Below are 18,282 nucleotides of genomic sequence, written 5' to 3'. Positions count from 1 at the left end.
TAAATAACATTTTAAACAACACGAGACGTTTTGTTAATGTTTAAGTAAACGGAAAAAGAAGATTTTTTTGATAATAAACTTGGTAAAAAAGAGACACTGGTGTATCAACTCTTTATTTTCTTTTTTAGGTAGGGAATCTTTTAGGTAGTCTCGACGGAGACAGAGAGGATATGTCGGACTTTTACGGTCTATAACACCACGCTGTTTCTCTGTACGCTCTTTGTGGTGACTGCGGGTCCACAAATCAAATGTTCCGTTTTCCGTGGTACCAATGACGTTGGTCCTACCTTAGGACACAGTTTGGGATGGAGCTGGAGTTATTCAATCCCGTCAATTTTGCGAGGACACTTCTCGATCTCAACTGTGCCCAATGTCTTTAGATGGCCCTTAACAAACAGCTATGCCCACGTCTACATGTAAAGAAAGTCATCAATTCGCTATCACATTTCTTTATAACATTAGCACACAAGTTAAAGAATTAACGAGTAAGTACAGATTATTCAATTGGACGTTTTAAAGAGATTTAATTGAAACTCCAACAAGTACTAATTGCGCTCGGATCAGGCGACAAATGCACAGACTTTTCGCAATTAAACCGACGGCCCGCCCGCAATTGGATTACGTCCGACGCGGCTAGATAGAAATGTGAGTGGACCGTCGTGTCCGGTAACGACGTTAGAGATCGGGTTAGAAAAGTCCGGTACGCGAGACTTACGAGCGGTTAAAGAACTTAAAAACTATTAAAATCCTACTCCTCTCTAATATTATAAAGCTAAAAGTTTGTGAGGATGGATGGATGTTTGTGTGTTCTTGTAGCAAAAACGGCTATTCGGAATAGGACGAAACTATATAATTATAAGGATATTGTTTGGTTTGGCTTTAATATAACGATAAGTATCAAGTGAGTCGCAAAAATTCTTGCCGTCTGAGAGCTGTCTTGGCGTACGCTGCCTAAACCCCTAAAGTTACAGGAAAGTAATGTATGGAGGAATTGTTTGTCTCAAATAATTCTAAATAAAATTCCGCGACAGTAACGATGAGTACGGGAAATGTCGAGAGGATCTTCATCGAATAAAAGATATACAGAATATAATAATATTTTGCCCAGTCTTTGCAGAGCCACTGAATATACAACTCCACAACTCAAGTAGTGGGCGTTTAAAGGGTCTCGTCATAAATTCTGCAAAACACGAAAACAATATTCTGCATTCTAGTAAAAACAACAACAGACCATAAAATACAGAAGACATTTTGACGCTTCACTGGCCATCTTGTGTGTGGAAGACTATTGTTATTCACGCGACTTTGCTATCGCTTCTTGGGATATTTTTTGAGAATTTTGATTAAATTTTTTAATGCTATAATTATAAAATGTATACTAGTACTACCAGACTGAAACAATTGGTTATTGATATATATATATATATATATATATATATATATTATATATACAATTTAAATTGTATAGAGTCAACGATATATTGAAAATTTATATTTACATTTATTTTTATTTGTCATATTTATATAGTAATTATTAAATAATTCACATATGTCAGATGGCTTTGATATTTAATCATTATCTAATGCTTTAAGGTTCAAATCCCATGCATTAATTTCTCTGAGGTTTCAAAATTACATATATGCGTAATTTAAATGAACAATATTTACAATAATAATTAAATTTACAGAAAATTAAAAATAATTTTCTGTAAATTATTTACATTTACATTTCTAGAAAAAAAGGTGTATTTTTTTACTTCTTATTATTTTGTTTCCATTTTGGAAGAAAATGGTACCACGATATTAACAGCAGTATCCATAATGATACGGAACAACCCTTACTATTTTAGGTATACATATTAAAAAAAAAAAAAAAATTACTCAATGTTACTAACTCGTAGCTTTCATATAATTATACATAAGCATAAACCTATAACAAAGTTCAAAGTTATTTTTATCTTTAAGAAATTGTTGTTATCTAAAATTAAATTATTATTGTGTCTATAAAATTGCATTTTATTTTATGCAAATACAGACAAGGTACTCAAAAGCACGCTATCAGAGATTTCAACACAAGAGCAACAGGAACATCCGCGGAGATTGTTGCACCGTGACAAAATAAACCGATTTATGTTCCGCTAAAAATAACAGAAACATCCTAGTATGCGTAGGCGTCATTGTCACCAACACCGCACAACTTTGTGCCGTATTACCTGTAAAATACCGACGGTTTCAAACTGTAGCGATAATCGGGGATTAAGTTACCCATATGCAGTGTCGTGAATGGGTAAGCCAGTCTGATTGTCAGCGACTAAACTACAAAACAAGTAAATTTGCGGTAAGCGGTTATTAAATATTATCTTTGATGTAAAATAATGCCCGATACTTGCAGCAGCAGTTTTTAATCAACCCGAGATAGAGTCCAATTTAAGGTTTGTCACAGGTGCGTTACTATCCCAGAGGACTAGCGTCTGTTTTAATAAATCAATCCATCGAATTATTGACTACCAAAGATTGGAATTATACAATATAAAATACAAGGTAGTAGTAGGCCAAACATTGGATAGATGGTTATCAATAACAGGCTTTAGTTGGAGTGCCTCGTATTTGTGTACCGCCCTTACGACACCTTTCAAACTAGAATACAGCGCGTTTAGTTCGTACTTATTATAAAGCAGACAGGCACAGTTTTGGTGCCTCTGGAGTTGACGAAAGAAGGTTGTAGAAACCAGTTTAAATTTACATAGAAATATCTATTTTTCATTTTTTTTCCTCACTCAATCGTTAATCTCTCATGGTGGTACCAATACCTATAGAATATCAAAGCTGCATTTAAATGAAAATATTGGAAAGATGATCAGATAGGAGATTAAATCTCGGAACGTCGCACGTTCCGACGTAAATCCAAATTGTGTATCGATACCGGCCGATACTTGTTAAGATTCTATTATGCGAGGATAAAATATTGCTCTGAGTACAATTTGCATGAAATAATTTATTTCAGTACTTAATATTACTGTGTGTATATTTTTAACTTCTACATTAATATCTTGGATTTTTATGTACAAAATTTATAAATCCAGCCACAGACGTTTGCGACAAGACTACTTCTTAACACCTCGATTATAATAGTTATAATACAGACTCCAAGAAAGATGAAAGTAATTAAGAAATTGTGAAAATTGAATTGCCAAGGACGAGACGTACACGGAGGGTTCCGTACTCCCACTTTTTTATTATTGATTATTTTCAGTATTTGATATGATAAATGTAAATGCATTGTGAAAATTTTAACTGACTGTATAAAAAATCAATAGGTAAAGCAAACAACGCTGACACATAGCGGTTTCTTATATGGCAACTCCGATTTCTTTTAAGATTGATTATTTATTATTTTTAAGTGATAATTTAGGTGATCTTTGGATAGAATTCGATCCCGGATAGCTGCATAAATGTTAAGTTTTCAACTATACCCTTACCTTGAGTTTTTACGTTTTGACAAATATAACTGTTTTGGTATTTGTTTACGTTTTTGCCCATACAAATTCCAATCAGCGCCCCTAGCGGATTTTATCAGAACAATAGTGTCAGTAACGTAACATTAAATTTCAAATTGACAAAATGACGCTTTATGTTTTGTCTCCCTTTTTTGCGAACATGTGAGGCAGACAAAAATACTTGAGCACTTACTTATTGTTACGTTTACTCAGTCTGCTGAAGAAACGGAAAAGAATAATGGATTGAGTAAACGTAACGTAAAATTGTGGGATGTTTTGAAAACTCATGGTAAGGGTACTGAAATGAAGATTCCAGTTCACATAAATAGGAAGTAATCCACACCTGTGCAGGTCACTTCCGGCTCCAGCGTGGCCATTTCCAGAACTTCCGTTGCAGATTTAGGTTTTATTTTCATTGCTGATTTTCGATAAGTATGAAACTTGGCAGCGTTGTTTTGATTGAAGTGCTATAGACTATAATCCTCTGGTTTCTATTTAGTTTTTACTCAACGAAAAAAACATGCAGATTGCCTATATTTGTACTCTCAAATATTGTGATAATACATATTTCTTTTCTTAATGTTCTTTTAACACTTATAGTGTAGCATTAGTATCGTTTCCTATGGATACACGAAGACACTGAAAACAACCAGAGCCAGAATAGAAATCTAAATTCATGGTGGATTTCCGCGCACTAAGTATGTATTATATTAAGTGACCTGCTTATGGACTACAAAGCTACAAATAAGTTTTTTGCATAAAACAGAATTGAAACAAACACTTGTAGTTCTTAAAAAATACATTTCGAGATTTTTGTTTAACTTTGTTTCGAACTTAACTTCTATCATCTTTAAGTTAAGTTAACTTAACTTAAAGATGATAGAGCCATTTGTGGTTCGGCTCCGGTGGTATCATCATCACATATAATGTTTTTGACTTGAAACAGCAGTGCCGCATTGTGCCGAAACCTTAATTTTATTTGCATTGATGATAAAAGTGTACGGCAGTGAGAACTTCCAATTGAATGTTTAATTCCTATAAGTACTCTAAATGGTACTTTATATATTTATACGAACTCTATCAAAGGAAATGAGCTTCAACAGGTAAAATAACCCGAAAGATCTTATATCTTGTGACCCGAAGCAAACTACCGAACAGCAGCGGAGAATAAATGAAAAAAAAATATTATACAAACATTTTCAGAGGCGTTCAATTTGCATTTTAATAGAGATCCACGCGTAGGTAACAAGTTTAACTAATGGGCGTGAAATGAGGGGAGGCAGGTGGGTACTTGAACTACCCTCCCTGTACGCTCTCTGACCTGTACGAGTATGACATATTACGTAATGTGACAACCGAGTGATCATCTTTGATTCTATTGACTTACTTATGCGATAATCAAGTGATGGTAATTAATTCTATCGATTTACTAAATAAAATGAGGAAGATTAGAACTTAGGAAGAAGAGATCCGGAGAACTAAAGAATTAAGAAAATCAAATTAAATCTTAAAATTGTATTAGTGTAAAGGTAATCGGCAAATTGAGCTGTACCAGACTCATAAACATATTTATGTACCAAAATCGATTTTTATATAATAGAAACCAAATTCTAGAAAAGATAGATATCTCTCTTTCTGCACCAGTAAAATGTGGGAACTTCTTGCAGGTTTAGTGACTCAAAGTTCTCTTTTATATTTATTTATTTTTGGCTGAGTTTATTAATACAGGTACTGTACGAACAATTTATAATTATTAATACGGTTACCGTACGAATAATTTATAATTATTAATACGGGTACTGGACAAACAATTTATTATTATCCGATTCGAACCGGTAGATTTTGAGAAATCTCAAAAAAACTACAAAAAAATTTTTTTTGAAATGTTTTTTTTTTTATTAACTTTTAAACGGCTCTACCGATCGATTTTAGAAACTAAGCTCTTAACATCAAAAAATGACGTCGATCGCCATCAGCCCGTTCGAAATCAATATACCTAGCTCCATAAATTTGGCACATTGTTTAAAGAAAAAAAAATTGAATAAATGTACGAATAAATATTATTTATTAGTCCAGTACCTGTACAAATAGTCACATTGTTTATTTTTTAGCATGACAAGACCTTCTCAGCAGTATTAAAGTAAACTGATGTGGGATAAAATTATATATATTTTTTAACTAATACTGTATATATTGAGTTTAGTTAAATAGAAATATTACGAAATGAGCAATATTTATTACTTAGTTACTTACATAGATGCTTCCACATGAGTGGAGAACGTATGGAAATTACCTACTTGCTCATTAATAATGTTAACGCACTTAAATAATTTCAATTCGATATTATTATTACCCCTACAATAAAATATTGTTCTGGCATCATGCTTTGCTATGTTATATTATGCAGTTATGTATTAAAGACTGGCCTTATCTTGGTACCCTGTACCTCCTATTCTAAAACCAGTCGCTACATAAACTCACCTATCTCAGCACATTAAGCGCATGCGATAAGTTTGCTATTAAGCAGCCAGAGGTAGCCAACCTTTGTTTTGAATTCGAAGTTAGCGGGACGAAGATCGCTGAAGATCTTTTCTATAGCATTCCTCGTGGGACAAAAGTTGTTAACAATAATCATTTAAATGTAGGTCTGTATATGTTTAGGTTTTTTTTAATGAAATAGAAAAAGCAAGTAAGCATGCACTCTATTTTTGCCAGAATGCGGAGGGTAACTTTTCTAGCCCAAATTACTTAAGGGATATTAACATTATGAGGTATCGCTGGATTCGTCTAAATTGTGAGTGACATAGGCTATAGTTATAAGCAGTTGGGTTTTTGTTTTAATAATAATTGTGTGGTACGTTGTGTTAACTTAATTTAACTAAACCTAACTGTTATAAAATAGATGATAGATAAGATAGACAATATATGTGTTTTTGGCATTTCATTTGAACGATGAAATATTCGTCCTTCAATAATGGGACTCAATTCTAAGTGCTGTTGACATTTAATGTCAACATAATGTCAGTTGTAAGATATTCCCCGAATCCCGTTAATGTGAAACATATGAATGCAAATCCTTGTTAGAAAACAGCAGCGGACATGAGTCATAGTCGGGACAAAGCAAATTGTGTACTCATTATGGTAAGTTGGATAAGCTCGTACGAAGTAAAATGCATGGCAACTGCGATCCTTGTTACACTAGCGCTCTAGCTCTAGTTCTATGAATAAAACATTGCACAATTAAGTTTGTATGTGATGTTTGACTTGTGGTGTATTAATGGAGATTTTGATGTAAAACATCTTTAAGTGCAACTTGAGAGTAAATCGGGTCGTTTTGGATGATAAGGACCTACCTATCTTCTTACTGAAAGAAAACGCACATCTGAAATTGATAGTTATTGGATAAATAAGTTGCCTTATAAAGGATTGTCTCAGGTTAAGGGTGTTCCGTAAGTATTACAACAAACTGGATGAGAAAATATGTTGGATTATCTTATAAAAAATACTACAGTACGTACAGAAAGTATCACGGGGTTTGAAATATCTATTATTTTAATGTCATTAAAAATTCGTCGACGAAAAATAAGTAAAGTGCTTTGTACAGTAGCAAAAATAAAATATACTTATATTGATATACAGAACAATGTTTATGTTATATTTCAATGAGTCTCAATATTATTTGCGTTTAATTACGGTCAGATTTCAAGTACTGCGACGGGCGAAAGTTTAATGAATCAGTGTATAAAGTATGTAATAACGCATGCGCCCACGCATTCACGTGTGGCCGGCGTTTAAATACAATTTATTGCGAGTGCAATTACAAGATGGCGAACAAAATGGCGCGCGATTTCGCGCTACAAAGGCATACCAGAGCCGGCGCTTGCGCATTATTTATTTTGAATGTACACACAAACAAATCTGATTGAGGATTAAAACAAAACATTATGTACGTTATTTATTGCCGGATATCTTATAATAATTATATTAAAGCGATTTCATAATTTTAGTAATTGCATATGAACGTATGTATAGTAAGGTTTATACGATAGGTAATTGTAACAATAAACATTTTTTTGTTTGTCTTTTTGTGCCGGCTAATCTCCAAAACAGTTTACGACGGGAATTTCACTATCAGTTAGCTAATATTATAAGGTGGAACTTAGGTAACTTTTATTCTATTTTAGAAAGGAATTAGCGTTACGGGCACAAATGTAAAACGTCCAAAATCTCTAGAGCAAACGTGGGATAGTTGGTTTTTTGGGGCAAAGTTGATTTTTTACATATTAAGTACTATCCTAGTACGGGTGGCCCTATTCCTGTCACCGACATGGCTTGCAAAAGTGAAACGAAATGGTTTTTATATAATAAGCGTTGATTTATATCGTGACATGGGTGTTTACGAGTGTGCAGGCCAGCCCACGCGTGGTGTGTGGGCAGATTTCGGAAGATTTCGCCTTTTTTGGCGATCTCGCAATGCGTGATGAAAGATGAGAATAGTAACTATAATAAATCAAATATTTAAGTACTCTTTTGTTTGTGCTTGTGTTTAAATATTAATTACTTATTGTGTCAATATATTTAAGTTTATCGATTACAAGAAAGCAACGCTGCCTAGTACATTTCGTTGAGATTATGAGGTTTTTATACCAAAATCTCATTGCATAATATCTCGTATGTCGGTTTTTTGTATGAGTCAACTAGTGATGTGCCGGATCGTTAAAAATGTATATCCGCGGATACGGAAACGAATACGGATATTTGGTGTCTAAATCCGCGGATACGGATATGGATCTTCATTCCCTCACTCAGTTTCAAGTTCCTCTAATTTACACTGTGTTTGCTCGTGTCATCTGTTTACATTTTATATGGTAGGTAGGGTCACAGGTAGTGCCTACTAGGTATGCACTATTAATTTACTTTATTAGAATAATCATTCAATAAGAATTTAGTTTTGGTTTTCTCATCATCTCATCTCAGTTATAAAAGTGACCTTATATCTTATAACTTTCTTTATTGATCTCATTATAATTATAAAAAAAGGTTTAAGTTTTAGTTTTCTCATTTTCTTATATTTATAAAAGTGATGTTATAATTTTCTATACTATTAATCTTATTCTAAAGATAGTTGATTAGTACCTTTGAATTATGTATTGTTAATGTTTGCAATATAAAAGTGCCTATATATAGCATTTCACCCTAACAATTGAAAATTAATAAGTTGAAAGATCCGTATAAGATCCGTGAGAAAAGTAACGGATACGGATCTTTCTTTTCCGTCGGATATTCGCGGATACAGATACGGATATCCGGAACATCACTAGAGTCACCTGAGACTTTAAAAAAAGTATTACGCTGTATGAGTATAGTTCTCATTGTGAATGAATTCATAATAAAGTTTTACTTGAAAAAATACAAACAAACATCACATTAAGAAGCCATCATCATCATCATCAACACTATTTTTCTACTGTTTGCCAAAGTTACTTTTCTCAAAGCTTTTATTTTACCTTTTAATCTTATTAACCGGCAAGTATGTACCTTACTTAACAACCAATAATAATATACCCACAACAAAAAAATAAATTCAACGAAAATCAAATTATGATATCACAAATCTAGAAGTACCCTCATTTCCGGCACTATACTGAAGTGGTACTAAAATAAAACAAAAGCAAGACAAACAATTCTCTACATTAGTAGCTATAGATTAACATCACAAAGGCCCCTTTGAGATTCGAACCCCTTAAAAAGTTTTTACGACTCCCGCTTGACATCGAACAGATGTTTAAAACAAATACGCCATCAAAGTTGGAGATTGCTCGAGTGGAGCGAAGAAGATGTAACATCTTTCTATTGTATTCTACTACCGTCTACGACTGATCGAAAGTTTCGACTTAATCGGAATACATACTGGGTATGATGACATATGTATTTCGAAATCCGCTTCTATAATATAGGTGCACGTCTACTGTTTCCAGCTATTTCGTCAGTAAAATATGCAAATAATAGCATGTTTTTCATCTTATTTTGAGTTAAGTGTGAAAAATCTAGATATTAGGGCGTCAGCTAGTGACGTCACGCCTCAACATTTCATAGTTGTTAAGTTACTCAAAAGTTCAAGCAAGACGGTGATACGTGCGGGATATGAGTTGATGTACATCACAAATGCGTTACAGTGGCAACGCATCTGTGATCAGCTTTAGTTAGTTATCAGGCTGGTTGGATACGGCAGTGTTGATGATAGATTGGCATTCGAAAAAAAATACTATGCGAGTAAATAGTAATACTACCGTACTGGGCCGATTGCTTAGTGTAAATGTTTATGCACCCAAAAAGTCAAATCATGTTGATCATATTTAGTACATATTAGAATCTCAGGCGCATTTGACACCTGGAAAATGAAATGTGATCATGTGTCATTACGGGTGCAAAATTCGTCATAACATAATTTATATAATTGACATTCGCAACAATCACGGCACTAAAAGTCACATTAGTGCTAGCTTCAATGCAACGTAGAGTGACTTCATCTATCATTTTCAGTCCAAGGTTCCAAAACAAACAAACTGCGAACGCGAAGTGGTTTGTATACAATGTTTTCGCTGTCGGACTTGGTCTGCAATGGAGATATAGTTCGTTTGTTTATCTCTGACCCGTTTGTTGACCACATGTCGGTTGGATGGGCCAGGAGACGGCTAACGCCGGTAATTATTGTTCAATCTATCTAATTTACCCTTACCAAAGATCAAAATTTGACAATGAATAAATTTAGATTGCCGATGAAACTGATATATACCCGTTTTAATTACGGGCATATATCAGTTTTATCTGCAGATACGAGTTAAGTTAAATATAATCTATATATATAAAAGCGAAAAGATACTCACGTTCAAAACGTATTAATCAAGGTTTTGACTAAACTACCGAAGCTACAATCATGAAATTTGTAATATAGCTTCATTTTATAATGTAGATGCGCACTAAGAACGGATTTTTTGATATTCCACCGTTAAGGGGGTTAAATGGGGGTTGAAAGTTAGTATGAAAGTCCGTCAGTTTTAAAGCAAACTGGATGAAAATTGGTATTTAGCTTTCTGATTTAAAGTAATAAAAATCTAATCTAAGGGTTTTTCCAAAATCAACCCTAAAGGTGGTTAAATAGGGGTTGACAGCTTATTTTAAAATTTGCCAATTTGAAAGCCAGCACTATGAAGGTTAGCCATTGCCTTACTGATTAGATGTAGTGGAACTTTAATTCTAACGTTTTTGGAAAACAACCCTTATTTGGGTTAAATAAGGGTTGTGATTTGTATGAGAGTCCCCCAGTTTTGATGTTAACTGTATGAAAATCGGTATTTGGGTTTTATCGGTCGAAAATAATTAAACACATATTTCACCATTTTTGGAAAATCAACCCTTAAGTTGGTAATATAGGGGTTGACAGCTTTTTTTTAAAATTTGCCAATTTGAAAGCCAGCACTATGAAAGTTAGCCATTGCCTTACTGGTTAGATATAGTAGAAGATCCAGTTGTTAGAACTGTTACAAAAACCACTTACGTAGCCAGCTCCTAGTCTACTCGCGTTTCACCGCTGACTCATATCTCGTCAAGGTCGATCGAAGCTTGCGATAACTAGAATACAATTTACGTATGAGATTTAATTTTAAACTGGTAGAGAGATTTTGCAAAGTTTAAACTGATACGAGTAAATGTAGCTTCCATCTTACTACCATTGATATAATTATGACGTACAATAAAAAATTGTTACACAAAACATCGATATTATAGGTAATCATTATATTTACATGTAAATCTGTATTTCAGTCCGTCCTTTTGTCTGACACAAACATCCACGAAAATTTCCCGCATATTATAACTATTCTATGACAACTTTGCAATATTGGGCTTTCATTTGCCTCTATTTTGTCGTATCCTATTGTCACAAAAACGCTGAAAGGTGGCACCGGTGTAATGGTGACGGTTCCGGTGCCGTAGAAGTTCCGTGCCGTGTCGTCTTAAAAAGCAGACCATTGCACGACATTGTTATATGCCGCGGTTAAACGTTGTTCATCGTGTACATGTTTTAACCCTTAGATAGTTTAGAAGTGGAATAAACAATGGCGTACCTAATAAAATTGATTTTTCAAACACAATCCGAGTATCAGATACCCGTTGTCGGGTTCGCTCGCCATCACGTCCAATTGCGACCGAAAATGACCAAAAAATAAACGTATCGCATTCCATTCGTTACGATTCCGTTCGGCTGTATATTGAGCTAGGGTTGCCGATGAATATTTCATTTCCACATATGTGTAGGTTTACATAATTTTTAAAGATTTTGGGTCGTTAAACATATTTATTTATCCTTATCTTTTAAACGAGCTGTGCATGCATGCGACTTCAAATCAAATCAAATGTATTTTGTGAAATGCTTAATATACATATTTAATCAATACAATACTATGCATTTGGTCATCACAGACATAAAAAAATATTATAAAATTATAGTATTAATTATTATTATTTAAATACAAAATAATACACACAAATATCATAATTTATAAATTAGAATAGATTATAATTATAATGTCAAGATTTTACGCCATTTATACAGTAAAATTTCAATATAATAAAAGCTAATATTGCTGAATAAATTTATCATTTTATGTTAAGAATTTCTTGCACATCAAGTACTCCGGTAAATTGAATTCAATTATACTTTTTATAGAGTAGATCAACTTGAATGAGACAAAGACTAAAATTATATGTAAAATAAAGATACGGACTAAGGTTATGTATTTTGATACTCCATTGAATACAATTTCGTACTTTTGGTATTATGCGACTTCAAACTCTGACGGAGTGAGTAAAGAGTTTTTAAGAGAAATCAATGAACGCCAGAGACCACTTTCCATGAAGTTGATTGCAAATTTGTTTGATACTTCTGAATTATACCTAATAAAAATCATAGAGTACGCTGAATGCATATACGAGTATTATATAATGGCATATAAAGTTATCCAATAAACTCTATAAGTGGCAGCCCTTCGTGTAAATGATACGTGTGAAACCGTTAGCGGGTGAACGTCGTCTAGATCTATTACCGTCTTCTTAAAATGAAACACGAAACGCTCTGCTTTGATCCACGCTTTACTTCTATATTTGCGATGGATTGCTGACATGTCATGACAATCCCAGTCCTGGACACGTCGACAAGGGGCGAAATAAATTCTTATTCTGCGTTTAACAAGTGATGGAAATATAATATATATTCTTTCACCACTGAAGTAAATATTTGATTAACCATCCACAGGATGGTTGTCTGTGATTGGCTTCAGGTAGAATCTCTGTTTTGTATGGTTTTGGTCAGATTTTCATGGGGTTTGTGACTACTTACCAGCAGTAGAAGTTATAAAAGGAATCTGAACAGTATTTTACACAGAACACCATTTAATTACTATTACAATTACGTAATTTAAGTTTATTTCATTTGTTTTAGTAACAGGCTCATAAAGCCTCCTCCATTGCAGCAAAGTGGATGAAGTACCCGCGTCTTTTAATTACAGACACATAAGGCCTCCTACATTCTAGGCGAACTGTGATTGGCATGATTACATATGGTCTGATTCTTGTTATAAACCATCAAGTATATTTTTAATATATTACTGTCTTTCTGTGTATTTTCACATTCTTTGAAATACGAAACATTTAACGGAAAAGTATATTTTATTTTATAGCACTAACATTTGTGAAAGCATTATTAAAATATTTTATATCAAAGGAAAATTGCAATGAGCATCTACACTTCGGTAATTATTAAGCATTATCAGAAAATTGAGTGTTAATTTATTCGTCATATTGCAACTCGTTTTCCCTAGCATCTCTTCCACACTAAGAGGTCGCCATCCGACGATGGCTGTGGAGTCCCCGAGGACTAAAACCAGAAATGTTGGGGATGTTTAGTGGGTGAGGAGTCCCTTAAGGATGACTCCCACACTAGGCCCAGGCAAACTTCGCGGCGCTGGTGTAAGTACATGAGCATTCACTCACTCCCTGATCGCAGGGTAGTTTAATGTTTTTTTTTTTATAATATAGGAGTAGCAGACGAGCATGCAGTTCACCTGATGATAAGTGGCTACTGCCGCTCATAGATATCTGTAATCAACTCCAGATAGGATTAGATATTCCTACCTGATTAGATATTCCTTCCGGCCGACCGCCACAGACGCGCCGCTACCCCTGAGGACTAAGCTGGAACGCCTCGGAAAAGTTCTTACCCACACCCTTCAAAACGGAACACAGCAGCGCCTAACACTGCTGTTATTAGGTAGAAATAGGTGTGTTGGTGGTGCCGCCGGAGTCGAACCACAAAAGGTTCTACCACCTTCTAATGCCCCTTACCCTTAACCCTTTAGTCATTACCACGTCCTGAGGAACATAACAGCTCTGTTGTGTACCAGTTGTACCGCTGAGGATGTACGTTTGTAAAATAATCGGTAAAGTGGAGGTCGAAATTGAATACAGAGTGTTCCGTATCACTGTCATAATAATTTATTTTGTATTTGTTATCAGAGGAACGATGTGCCTACATGCATTGTAAAAACTACAAGGGCGGGAGGGCCTTTACCGATTCTATGGAATAACCAAAACTTTTTTATTTTTAATATGTGTTGTTATATCGATCATGGTAATACACAACTAAAAATTCCAAGTATCGATGTATTTATTATCGATAGATGAATTATTGCGGCACCGTAAAAAATATAATACTTTATATTCAACGTTACTGCCACACACAAAATTAAACATGTCCATTTCATTTTAACTGTGTTTTGAAATAAATATTGAGTTAATGCACCCACTGGCTGTAGGCATGTTAACTCATATCAAGCGAAAGTTATTACTTCTGAAAATAGCTTTTTAAATAGGTTAAACCAAAAATATTGAAATTTTGAGTTTATTGGATACTAGTTTTTGCCCGCGGCTTCGCCCGCGTTTAAAAGAAAATAATATGACATACTAACATACATAAAACTGAAAATTCGTACCTTCATTGGAAGGACAGTGTGACAGTGAAACCATCGTGGGCTCATGGACAACAACTTTACTAAAGATCATCACTTGATCAAATGCATAGTTTACGATCCATACGGTACAGTGGTTTAGGCGCCAGACAGACAGACAGACAGAGTTACTTTCGGATTTATAATATTAGTAAGGATTGTGGCCAATACTTTTAGCAGCTCTATGAAATACGTTTTAAATGTCATTGATGTTTACCAAATATTAATAAACAGATTTTTTAACTTCTTTAAATTGCGAACTTTGTATCTAAATAGTTGGTGATGTTAGACTTTAGGATTAAGTTAGAATGCTGTGCGAGCTTAGTCAGAACTCATGTTCCATTTTTAACACGCTTTTATTAGCTTGGGTTGTATGTATGTATGTAACGGAATCTTTGAACTCGATTTTTACCCACTTTGAAAGGGCCGGATAACTTAAAAATTTAAACAATTATCAAGAACCGATGACAATACACGATTTTAATAATTTTATACCATTTTTCTCATCAGGATCATTAGGAATCAGGATTATCGATTTTCCTTGTGCGATTTTAGCGTGGTTTTTAGTTTTTGAACTATGTTTTTATTATTATTGCACAAGTACGGAGACGCAGGTAGTGTCAGTCTCACTCCAGTAGTGAAAAACAAAACTCTGAATAGAATGTGAAAAGTTGTAAACAAAAGATGTAAAAAGAAAAGATTTTCGTGTTATCACTGGTAATAAGAATAATCCGTTGCTGGTATTCCGTACGCATAAAGTTCTTAGATTTGTCTAAAGTTTTGGACATTTTATATTATAGTAAACTTAGTGGTATCCATTTCTTATGGTTTCGTGGCATAGCTATAAAATTAAATTCTACCATGTTTCCACGATTATTAAAATTAAATTTGCAATCGGAGGGTAATGTAACACGGTCTTGACAATAAAGCGGAGGTTTTTTGCATACATGCGAAACTTCGGCGATATATAATTTGAGTATTTTTAAGTTGTGATGTGCGTTAATAGTCTCTTTTTAAGCGGTTATTTGATGGAAATCGTTATAATATCTTTATCGCACAGAAACTAATATATCGCGTATTATAATATAGCGCTACCAGTGGCACAAGCTTTATGTTATAACGACGGATATCGACATATTATGTTTTGGAATGTCAAAGAATTGTTTGAAATTATACGTCATTGATGGAAATGTTTATTGTATGAAATGATTTTAATGTTGTTCTAATTTTTATAGCGTTTATTTGATTTGGGAAAGATTGAACATATCCTGGATTAAGCTGGCAGCTGAATTAACGTTACTAGTACATGTATCTGGTGTTATATTAGAGCAGTCACCATACAGGTATAGTACGCAGGGGATTCAGGTTCGATACCCGACCAGGTATCAAGTAATGAATTTAGATTTCTGTCTTTCGACAAGGTATTTCAATACGTTCATGCGTTTTTATATGACTGAAGTAGAGAAAGCATAAAGTCCACCTGATGGTAAGTGGATACTGCCGCCCATGTTATATGTAACTCAGATATGTTTAGGTTCCTACTTGAGGTTAGCCATAGTTGTGTTGACCTCTGAGGACTTGGAATGCCTCAAATAAGTATGACTTACCACATCCTTCAAAGTGCCAACATAGCAGCGCTTAAGGCCGCTGCTATTAGATGTGGCGGTGGTGCCTCCGTAGTCGAATCATAAAGGGTTCTACAATTTGTAAAATTTGAAGACTTAACCGACAATGATGCGATTCCTATAAGACATTACGACTTAATCTTCCTAAACTTTACATTACTTTCTAGATAAGATTTTAACCACAAAATGAGGCAATAGTCTTAAGAAACGTTAAACAATTTTACAGCATATCGTAAATCTCGAGGTTTATATGTTACTACCATTTCGGTTTATACCGCGGTTATGTCAGCCAACAACCAAATGTGGCGAAACAAGCCTCAAGTGGTTGCATCGCAAAATGTTATTTATGGTAATCCTGGAGGAATAAAAGCAATATACTCCTATTTTAATATTTTTCAAGTTGCAATATGTAAAGTATTGTTGTATGCACGTTCGTTTGATATTTCAATATTATAAAAACAACTGAAACACAGCATTGAACTATACTATAGTTATTGATAAAACACCGTTATAAAGTTTAATTTTAGTTTATTACGTCCATTGGAATGTTATAAGTGCATTCCATAATGCGAACCCATATATAATTTCACATATAAACCTACCCCAATATTAAAACAGACTTAAATTTGGGACACAAATAAACAAATACGACTAACTGTACAAATAATTGAAATACCACTGTTACATGGTTATGAATTACTAAATATAGACACGCAAATGATCCACCATATTTTACTTTCGCTTTTAATTCAAACCCCTATTAACTTAATTGTTGTTTAAGACCATTTAAAATTAAGATACTATCAATAATTCCAATACCTCACAAAACATTCTTAATAAACAGCGTAAACATTATCTGATCCCATTGTTAAAAATTACGTTAAGTCATATCCAATTTTAAACCTTAATCCTTTGTACTAAGGATTTTCACACTTAACTAATTTAATTGGAGTAAATAATCTAATAAGAGCGGTTGAACAAAAGCGTGGTAAAAGGAAGCCATTTGTTAAAAAATATGTGCTATCCCTTTCTTTCTTGGGTGAAGTAAAAAAGACACCGAGATTGTTGAATGATACGTCATACCTAATTAAAATCAGCAGGTGTTAAGGAGAAGTTTATGTTTTTTTTATAAAATATAAAGTCATTTGAAAAGTCATATAATATGTATTTGTAACAGACTAGTAATTTTTTTAATAACTTCTTTTGACTCGATTGGAGATTGATAATATTTAGTTTGTGTTAACTTTTAAGATTCAAGGGGATGCTTCATATCGATATTTTAATAGTAAGAAAGGATGATTGTTATTGTCTGTTATATGTATTGGAAAGTTTAATGTCTCTATGTCTCTTTGTTTGTATATCTCATTATTTGGCAGGCCAGAATACTTGTCGGATTGTAACATATGAACTGTTTAATTCGTCTGAATTCTGTACCCTTAGTATGAGATTTTACGTTTTGACTAAAATGACTGTTTTGTTTTTGTTTACGTATTTCACATATATTTCCAATGAGTTCTGATAAAATTCGCTAGGGACGCATATTGAAAATGTATGGGCAAATACGTAAACAAATACCAAAACGGTCATTTTTGTAAAAACGTAAAAACTACACAAAACGTAAAAGCAATCTTATTTTTAGCTTTTTTAATAATTTAATTGTCTAATTAAAAAAAATATTATCGAGGGTGTATGAAGTATAGCAACTCGGCCATGGTGGCGGAATAAGATCTAAACCCCCCCTACACTAATGGGTTGACTAATTAAATAGTAAAATTTCTCACCCAAAAGCGATCCTTATATTTCGAAATATTCAGACATCGCCTTATCGTCCGTATACCCAATAAGTCAGAACGGAGCGCGTTCGATGCCTTTTTTCCTTAAAATGATTCTTAATTGAACCCACATGTCCGCATATCAGATGAATCTCAGATCTTAGATTGCTCCAACACTTTACCCAGGGTCCGCTCGTAATTGGAAGTAATTAGGTTTTTTATCTCTTTCTTACATGAAAACAGTATGCGCTTACAACTTTGTCGATAAGGACGGATATATGCAAAATGGTGGGCGAATTTAACCAGACGTGTGGTTTTAATAAAT

General features: G+C 33.8%; 1 long non-coding RNA gene across 1 annotated transcript in view; it reads right to left on the bottom strand.

The window, feature by feature from the left end:
- The window catches only part of LOC140751782 (uncharacterized), a 592,785-nt gene that overhangs the window by 81,801 nt on the left and 492,702 nt on the right, over positions 1 to 18,282 (bottom strand). Inside the window, exon 2 of the long non-coding RNA XR_012103380.1 lies at positions 13,689 to 13,702. This is a non-coding gene — a long non-coding RNA (uncharacterized LOC140751782). The remainder of the gene's footprint in view (positions 1 to 13,688; positions 13,703 to 18,282) is intronic.

The sequence above is a fragment of the Epargyreus clarus genome, unplaced genomic scaffold (genome assembly GCF_041222505.1).
Source record: "Epargyreus clarus isolate Ecla_fem2 unplaced genomic scaffold, WU_Ecla_fem_2.2 ptg000023l, whole genome shotgun sequence".
NCBI classification, from domain to species: domain Eukaryota; kingdom Metazoa; phylum Arthropoda; class Insecta; order Lepidoptera; family Hesperiidae; genus Epargyreus; species Epargyreus clarus.
The sequence above is the reverse complement of the archived record's forward strand: the minus strand, read 5'-3'. Positions and strand labels throughout refer to the sequence as shown.